Source organism: Cavia porcellus, unplaced genomic scaffold (assembly GCF_034190915.1).
Source record: "Cavia porcellus strain 051 isolate PalLab524CR breed Dunkin Hartley unplaced genomic scaffold, mCavPor4.1 scaffold_22, whole genome shotgun sequence".
Lineage (NCBI taxonomy): Eukaryota > Metazoa > Chordata > Mammalia > Rodentia > Caviidae > Cavia > Cavia porcellus.
The window spans coordinates 33440085-33450000 of NW_026947505.1; the positions used below are offsets into that span (position 1 = coordinate 33440085).

Genomic DNA, 9916 nt, shown 5'->3' on the forward strand with positions numbered 1-9916 from the left:
TCAGTGACTTTGAGAACCTACATTTCTAACCACCAAGTGATTTAGATGTTGTGAGCCCAGGAACCACACTTTGAGAACTCCTACACTCTGTTTTTCCAGATTGCATTGAAAAAAAATTTTTGTTTTTGGTACTAGGGATTGAACTCACTAGATTGCCTTGAATTTGTAAATTTCCCTTCTAGTTTTTAGTCTAGTTTAGTGTAGTCCTTGCCAATAGCCATCTACTGGCAGGTGTGTTTTCAGAGTGCATGGTTATTGTTCTCTGGTGAATAAAAGACACAAGAGGGCTTGGAAGTGAATTAAAATATTTTTTAAAGCACTAGGTCAGTGAAGGTGAATCTTTAGAGACAAGTATCCAATTGCAACCTAAAACCCCCTTATTTATCACAAAGTGCTAACACTGTAATTAAACCTGAATGCTGAGGTTTTAAGTTTAAGAAAAACATTTTAAATACATCTTTTGTCTCAAAAGAATAAACAAGAGTGGGGAATATAGCTCAGTGGCACAGCACTGACCTGGCAAGCACAAGGACATTTGATTTTGAGTACCAAAACAACAACAAAAATATATGCCACATGTTCAACACTGCTGTAGTACTCTGCTAAATGTTTTATAGGTACTACTTCATCTAATTTAAATATTCGAGGTAAGGTATATCTGTCCCCATTTTACAGAGAAGAAAACAGAGGCCTGGAGAATTTGAGCAATTTTCTCACAGTCACATGACTGTTAAACTGCAGACAGTAGAGAAGACTGATTTGTCCAGAGCATGCCTGGGCATCCACCCTTCTGAAAAGCCTACCTGCAGTCCTGCCATCTTTGGCTTCTGTACAGCCCAGGCATTGCAGATGTTACTATCTGATGACAGCACATCATCTGGAGGAGACCAAAGATCCCACAGATTCCAGCTAATCAGAGGCTCCTAGCTAACTCCTGGGAATCTAAGGAAATCATCCTTACCAAAAAAAGTACACATGACCGGACTTGCTAACGGAGCAGAATATGAAGACATTAGGATCACAAGGATACTTAGAGATACTAAGAGATTCAGGAGTGTAATAGTTCGTCCTAGCACTTGAGTAGATGAAATGTGCCTTGGTCAGTATAGAGGAAAAGTCGCTTTGGAATTAAAAAGGAAAACTAGGATTAGAAAGAGAAATAAAGTAGATCAGAGGCCAGGAGCAGTTCAACTGGGACAGCTAATTCAAACACCATAAATAAGTGGCATTTGGCTTATAAATTTTTCCACAGTGAGTCACCATCCTTCTCTTTTTCATAGTAGTGCTCTGATTTATAACCCACCAGGTATCCACAGGGACTGTGCTCTAATTGACCACTTGTACACAGTAAGGGGACAACAGGGTCCAATTTTAATATACAAGACACAAATACAGGCACCCGCCATGGTCATGATTGGACTAGTTTCAGGAAGCTTTTAAATGTGAACATGACGAACAATTTGTTAGGTCTTAATTACTGTGCTGAACCCTACAGGAACAACATAAAGATATATGTCAGACTTAATAAAGAGGCTACGCATAAACACAGTTGCTATGTCAAGTCAGCTTTTTAGGAATATTCCACTATAAGGCAACCAGTAGAGCTGCAGAGTTCCCATCTGCTCAGCATGAGAATGTGCCTTTCCCAGCAGGGATATGAGAAATCCCAGCACACTCCTGCATGTTCCCCAGTATTCAACACAAGGAGCAAAGATAGCTTCAACAACAAAATGCTTCTGAAATACTAAAAGTAACCCTAAGAACCAGAAATCCTAAAAACAAAAAACAAAACAAAACAAAAACAAAAACAAAGAGCCTTCCTACAATGGAATGATTCAAATATCTGATCACTTCTCAAACTCTAGACCAGGCATGCTGGACATCTATCTTAGCACTTCAGCTTGGAGGCTAAGGTATCTTACACTTCACTCATCCAAACCACAGCTCTTTATTAGCTCCAACTCCATTTCCCAAATCCCTGCCTTCTCTACGCTCTTTATTGGGTTGCATGTTATAACCCTTCCCCCAAGTATGTCCCTTTATTCAGGTCCAACTCAAGAATCATCCTTGGTTCATGTCTCTCCTCCATCCCATACTTACCATCCGGTTTCCTGCTGCATTGGCCTTCAAATGATAAATCAGTTCATATATATTTGTATTCTCATCAGTCCCTCTGGACCATCTAAAAGAGTTTCTGTGACTTTCATCTATTGCTTGTTTTCTCCTCTACTTGTATAGCAACCAGAGAGAGCTTTAACCTTGTGAATTTGACCATGTTAGCACACTGCTTCAAATCTCTTCCTCTATGACGCTCACCTTGGCCTATAAGGTGATACAAGGCCTGCTTCCTACCACCAACAGCCACAACAACCTGCCTTCTGTTCCAGAAGACACCAACCCACTGTCCACTAGGGGCCCTTGGAACTTTCCTCCTCCAGAAACATTCTTTGTACCCCCTCCTTCAGACTCAACTCAAATCTTCCTTCCTTGCAGATCCCTCTCTGACTCCCCATCTCAAATAGCACCCTCATTTATTGGGTCACTTGCTGTCTGTCTCTTAGTTAGTGTGCAAGTACTGTGAAAACAGGGGATTTTCTGCTTTGTCCATCTCTATGGGAACATTGTAGGTACTTAACATTTGCTTAATGAATGAAATACCAACTACATACACTCTCTACACTAGAAATTTTAGCAATGGTTGTAAGAAACCAACCTACTCTTAGCCACAGGGTTTGCAATATTTTTAACAAGTGAAAAAATGCTAATCATGGAATTTTAGGGGTGAGGGCTATACAGAAATCTGTCTTGTAATTTATCCCTTTATAACTCAGTATTATAACTCAGTGCCCGCCTGATACTGGGTAATTTTCTTATTCTCCCAGAATCTATTTCTTGTGTTAACGGAGATAAGATGGTCTCTAGCTATGGCGAGATTAAAATGATGTACATATGGCAGTTAACTCAGGCACAAAAATAAAATAAGTCTGAGACAAAAGTTAATAATGTGATTGTTATTATTGTTAACTGTCCATTTAACACTGTGGAGTCACCACATCTAGTTTGCAAACCCTCTCCCAGAAGCTTCTAGATTATTATTTTTATTAATAAGTAAACTAACCCCTCATGGGCACAGTCTGAGTCTTACATCTTTGATTCAACATGCAGTTTTACACGTGTGCAATGCTGAAACTAAAAAAAAGAGAAGAGAGTATCACAGCAAAATGACCAATTACATCCCTTTTGTATCCAAAGCCCCCCTTTTAAAAGGACCTTGTCTTAAAGGTCACCTTAACAGTTATGTCTGTACTAAATTATTTCTTTGGATTAGTGAACAATACATAGCTGACATTTTATGGGACAGGATAATGCATACTTCAAATTTGAGAGGCCCTGATAAGCATGACAAAGGTCTGCAAACACTGACAGGGCTGTGCTGGCATGCACAAGTTGTCCTGATTAAGCATCCTTTCATCTATTAATTTAGTCACCATTTATGGGGTGCTTTCTATTTTATAGAGGGACCTAGAAACCAAATAAGAAATCTATTCTCACCAATGTACTGTATAATAACCTTTACTGAATGTTCACTGTTTGTTAGGCACTTTTTAAAAATTGTTTCACCTAATCTTCACAAGAATCCCATGAGGTGGTGTATGTTAAATATCTTGCCTAGGCCACACAGCCAGTGAATGACACAGCAGTATTTGAACACCTACAATCTGACTACTGTTGGTATCCTTTGCTCAGTAAAAGGCAAAAATATTTTAAGATATTCATTACCTTGTTATCTTTCCCCTTCCTTCCGCCCTTCCTCCTTCCATTTCAGGCTTTCATCATCAGATCTTGTGACCCAGAAAATGAGAAAGCCAGATTGAACACTTCTTTCTGCACACAGCAGGGACGAGGGCTCTCCAGTGTTGGCAGTTGGACCTTGGGGCTCATAATCTCACCAGCAGATCGCTAGTTATTTCCCCAAAGTTTATCAGAATCCAGAGGCGATAAATGTCTTGTGCTGGCAATAGACATTTAGGAAGGGGAAAAAAAAGCCACACTGAGACAAGTGTTTCTGTGGCTGCAGGCAGCAAGTTCCTCTTTTTCTAAGGTATAATTGCTTGGTTACTTGGTATTTAGGCAGAGCTTTTCATCCTAGGATCTTACACTTTCATAAGGCAAAGTCAACAAAACTGTCAGAATTTTTAAAATTGAAGCCTGTAACTTGTTCGCTGTGGAGATCAAAGGATGAACCATTATCCACACTGGCAGCCCTGAATAGGGGAAAAGACTCTCAGGTATCAAAGCATTTCTGACTGCTCCGCCCCTCAGAGGACTCTATGCAATGTGTTAACTTGGGGGTAAAGAGGAACAAGACTCAAGCCCTTCAGGGGTCTGGGCCTGAGCTCAAGCTCTGAATTCTGGGAGGGAATTACAGGTGAACGTAGGATGACAAGAATGTGGAGCTGGGGCAGAGGACAAGCCCTTGCCTGATACCACTTCCACGTGCCTGTGCCTGCACCACCGAGACAGCCTGCTCTCAGATCTGGATGGCAGGAATGTGTCACTTCAGAGCCCGCTGGGGCACACCATTTCCTTTCTTTCCAGAAAGTAACCAGCACCTTGAGAATTCTTTTTCTTGTCTCAAGTCTTTCCTTCAGGAATCAAGAATTGCAGTATCTTGACAAGCAAGAGAAAAATGAAAGACAAGTACTCCTACATTTTTACTATAAAGTCAAATGACCTATCTAATAACTATCAAGAAATCACTAGCAAGGGCTAGCATGGAGCTCAGCTTCTCAGAGGAATTTAAATTGGGCCCAGCTGCTCAAGCAAGGAGGGAGGAGTTGGGGTGGCCTCTTACTGCTGGTGTTGGATGCTCGCTGAGCTGCTGTTTTGTACCATGGTTGTGGTAATGGCTCTATGCAAGTATGGTCTCTTCCACCACTGCAGACCAACACCAGCAACATACAAATGGTTTAACATGTTTTGAAGGTGCCCTGATTAGAAGACAAGTGGTCCCAGACTTTGCAATCAACTCAATTATATAAGCTTAAATCCCACCCTAGCTAAATATCCCTTCACGGCAGAGACCTCTGGGGAAGAGTATAAATAGAACATGACAATCATCTGGAAATATGGAAAGATGTTAAACCCCAGTAGGTAAGAGTTCCAGCTTGTGCCCTTACTGGATCTTTTATGGACCACCAGAATCTACATGGCAGTGTGTTTTCATAATTTCCTACTGCAGCAACAATGTAGTTCAGTAAATACATGTGATATCTAATACTAGAAATTAGGAGGTCAGGATTTGTGCCTCAGAATCTGAAGATTTCTCCTGCTACTTGCTATATTATACGGGTATAATATTGGCAGAACCACTGAATGCTAACTATATAAACCATAAGTCTGTATGACAATAAATAAGAAAAATCAGACATACAGCCAGATAGCTAAGTATTGCTTTTGTAGCAAGGTTGAGAAATGTCACTCTTCTCTGATAGCATTGCTCTACTCCTCAAAGGTTTCCATATACACATTTGTAAAAATGAAGTAAGCTAATATCTTATAGTAAGGAATATATCAGATTAAATTAATTCTGTGAAAAATTCTTAAGAGCAATATCCACACACAGTAAGCACCGAATAAATGTTCAGCTGTAGTGCTAACTATGTTCCTAGTGATAGCAGCAGCAGGACAAGAGTCCTATGCATGGCCTCTCCATTCTCTCGCTCAGGGTTTTATCCCTTACTGCATATTCCACTGCTTGCAATGATTTTAAGAAGTGTTCATGGCAATCCTCAGTCCTAGCTACTCAGATTAAATTATTCTGGAGCCAATCTCAAGCACTTGATGTTTTTAAAAGTTCCTCTTGTAATTCTAATGTTTAGTCAAGGTTGAGAACCACTGAGGTACAAAACACAAATTAATGTACTTTATAACTCAGGCAAAATCCAATTTTGCAGAAGGAGAAAATCTCATCTCCTACCCAGGCTCATCTTAATCAGGGGTCACCTCTATCATTTGTAATGGGAGATTTCTATGCCAGTGTCACATCTAAGGAGAATGCTGATGAAGTGAAATGGTCACAGACCTCCCAGGAACACAGGAGGCTGACCGAGCAGTTCTGCTTAACACCTGTTCTGGGGCGTGTGAGGAAACTGCAAAGGACAAGGCTGGCTCTCAGGTACCCAGAAGGATGCTGGCAAAGGACCGCCCTGGGCATGGTGCTTACCTACATGGGTCACCTAAACCTTTCTGAGACTTCAAATATTTTTTCAATGATAATTTTTGGAGCTTATGGTTTCAGAACACATAGTTAATTGTAAGCAATGTACTGTTTTGTTGAACATCTTATGCTCTGGTTTGGGCCTCAAATGTTTTTCAAAAAGCATATGTGTTCAGAGGTGGGGCTTTTGGAAAATGATTGAGTCATGAAGTGTCTGACTTCAGTGGATCAATTCATTGATGAGTTCAAAATGTGAAGGCACTGATGGGAGATGGTAGAGATTCTACTAGGTAGAGCCTGGTCCGAGGAAGCGGATAGTGATGGCATGACCTCGGGAACTCTAGCTTGTCCCTGAAACCTTCCTATCTAGCTTTCTCACTCTTTGTTCCCTGGTGGGGGGCCGCTCATGAGGCGAAGTTTTTCTCCACTAGGTCCTTCCATTGTAAGGTTCCTGCCTTACAACAAGTCCAGAAGAAATAAAAGCCAACTGACTATGGACAGACTGAAACACCTGGAATCATGAGACAAAATAAACTTTACTACTTCTTTTAAACTGTTATTCTCAGGTATTTTATCACAGCAACAAAGAGCTGACTAATGCATGGTAAAATAAAAGGGTAAACCCATAATCCTACATCTGCACAGAGCTTCCAGATCCCACTGGATGTAACTAAGCAGGGATAGTTCGTCGGTCCTGGAGACATGCATATAAGAACCTCACACAGAATCTGAAAGTGAGAGGCCTTTGGAAAATGTAAAGACAAGATGCTCTCTGGCTCCACCTACTTATACTCCCTGATCTCCAGGAACTGAGCAGTTTTGCTCCACCACACAGTTTTCCACCATGATGTTCCCTCCTTGGAGACAGGCAGCCACAGAGTAAATCCCCCAAAACCACAAGCCAGATAAACTACTTCCTTACACTATAGGTGTCAGGTCTTTCATCTCAGCAATAAGAGAGCTAACCAGTGCAAGTATAAAGAATCAAAAGTAACTTAAAATAACTATTTGATACTTTCTATTACTCTCCAAAGTTATCATAGTATGTATTCTAAAACCTATTTTTAAAAGTTTCCAGTTATTTGAACTACCTTTAGCAATGTGCAAATGAACTTCAAGAACCTCAGGGAATTTAATTTAATCTTGACACTGAAGTCATGCATTAGCAGATCTATTTTTGTCTGATTCAGTCCCTGAAGAACAAAAAATGTTTTAATTGTACTTCCTCTTATAGAAACATAATATGTATTAGTGTCTAAGTCAAACAAGCATCTGTACACTATGTCAATTTGATCAAACACAAGCAATTCTTTTCAGTCTTTCTTCCGAGTCCTTTTAAAATCATAATCATAAATGATGAAATCTGTTCCTTTTTTCTTCTGGCAAAGCATTTCACACAGATGCTGGTTGCCTACCATACAATGTCATGTGGCTGCATCTCTCTGCTGGAGCCTGGGACTCCAATAAGATACTGCTAATGAAGGACTCACTATGGAAGGCAGCACTACAACTCCAGCTTTGTCCTTGCCAAAAAATTATGCTAATGCCACACTTTCTGCCACTAACCAAGGGTAACATTTTCTAAGAGGTAGCTGTCAGCACGTATCAGTCCTCAGTAACAATGAGGAGTTTGTGTGCTGAGCAAATGTCTACAGTAGCACCGTTTCTTACAACTAACACAGCCCCAAAACACTGCAATGGAGGAAAATTGCTTGTACTGCTTTATTTAGGCTTTAATAAAATTGTTTTCTGCTGAATTAAAACAAGTGGCTTTATTAGCAATATTTAAATATTTTTCAAAAAATCACTTTTAAAGAATATCTCACATGCTCACCCAACAAGTTAACAAAAGCAGTAATAGACTCAAAAGATTTTGTCAATCCTAAATATGAAAAATGAGCATTTTAGACATTGGAAAATAATATTCAAATTGAACTGTTATCAATTACGGCTTAGAAAGTGGCTTCCATTCCTAATTAAATTTAAAAACATGCTAATGTTCTTCCCTTTTATTTCCTGCTCAAAAATACTGCCTTGCTTTATAATATATCTCTTCCTTTCACTAAATTTGAATACGTATTTTGGGATGTCAAGGGTAAATTTGTACAAGGAAATTACTTTTGGAGTCAAACGATCAGTACACTGCTTCTATAATAACAATGTAAGTATAAATATGTATTATTTCCAAATCAGCTCAGGAATTCCTGACAATCATATTGTATGATCTTATGCAGACAGGAGTTTTTGTTTCCTTCCACTAGATTCTTACCCTGAAATAATTTCATACTCAACTGATCACATCTTTGGAGTTCTTATATATCTGTTAACACAGCAGCTCCAATCCTGAATGCTTTAGGTCTCTGACAGTAAGTCTCTTCTCCTATCTGGAACTAGATTCCATGTGCTGCCAAGAGGCTGGCACTTTCCATTTTTCCTGCAATCAAGCATCTCTAAGAAGTACATGGAGATTTATGATGAACTGAAGATGATTAGAAATTTACCCTAATAGACATAACACAGGACAAGGCTGAACAAAATCAACATGTACACTGGCTCGTCCAATGCTGTTCTAAGAACTTTATAGGCAAAGCACTTTATAGACCTCACCCTGTTCGGGTCCTAGGACAACCCTAAGAAGTATGAACCCATTTTTACAATATTAGGTAAGGCTCAGAAGGCAAAGGGACTGGAAAGTGTCAGATAGTAATCAACAGGTGCTATCAGACCTAATTCCAGTTGCCATTTTGCATACCTACATACTCTTTGATTCACTCAAAGATGCCAGTCTAGGGGCCAGGGCCTGCTGTGGCGTTCTAATCCCTTTGAAGTTGAACAGTCTGGGGGTAAATGGGGTGGCTGAAGTATAATGAAGGTTGACCTCTATGAGTGACAGCTATCATTCACCAGCAAGATATGTCCTTCAGGCAGGGTTACTTGCCTGTCAAGGACAAAAGCTGCCAAAGAGGCTAAGATCCCAGGAGACTAAGGAGACAGCACAGCATTCAGGGTTAGGTAGTTGGGGATGGGTCAGAATAAGTTGCCTTGTTCTGTCACCAGTTCTGACTACCTATTGTGGGTCTCTAACCAATGTACCATCACAGTGGTCCTAGTTAGCTACAGCATGACTGCTGTAAATAAAAGTGTGTCCATTTGGTAGAGTCACTATTATTCTGAAATACTTGACATGAGTAGTTAAACTAGAATTCACTCATGTTATTGCAAGAAATTTCAATAATATATTTATCAATGACAGAAAAGGAAGCACTCCTTGGCTCTTTAAAGGAAACTCAATTGGTATAAGTTTTTGAGGGGTAGCTGTGGTCACCTGAATAATGACCCCTCAAATTGACCTATTCCTGGTTCTCAGAAATTATGAATACATTATTTTACATGTCTAAAAGGACTTTTAAAGTGTGACTAAGTTTAGGACTCTGAAATGGAGAAACCATCTTGGACTATTTGCTTGGGCCCAATGGTCTGTGAAAGAGGTCAGCAGGAGGATCAGAGTCATACAAGAAGATGTGACAATCGGAACAGACAGTATGCTTGAGGATGGAAGGAAGGGCCCAGAGTCAAGAAATGTACAGGGTCTCCAGATACTTGAGTGGGGGAGCTACAAAAAAAAAAATCCAAAAACAACTAAAAAACCCAAGCCGGAAATTCCCATAGCCTCCAGAAGGCACACAGCTCTGGTGA

The 9916-nt window shown here is 40.0% G+C and overlaps 1 protein-coding gene across 1 annotated transcript in view; it reads right to left on the reverse strand.

Annotated features, from left to right (window-relative positions):
* Positions 1 to 9916, reverse strand: part of Ust (uronyl 2-sulfotransferase) — a 265424-nt gene that overhangs the window by 159907 nt on the left and 95601 nt on the right. The window lies entirely within an intron of this gene.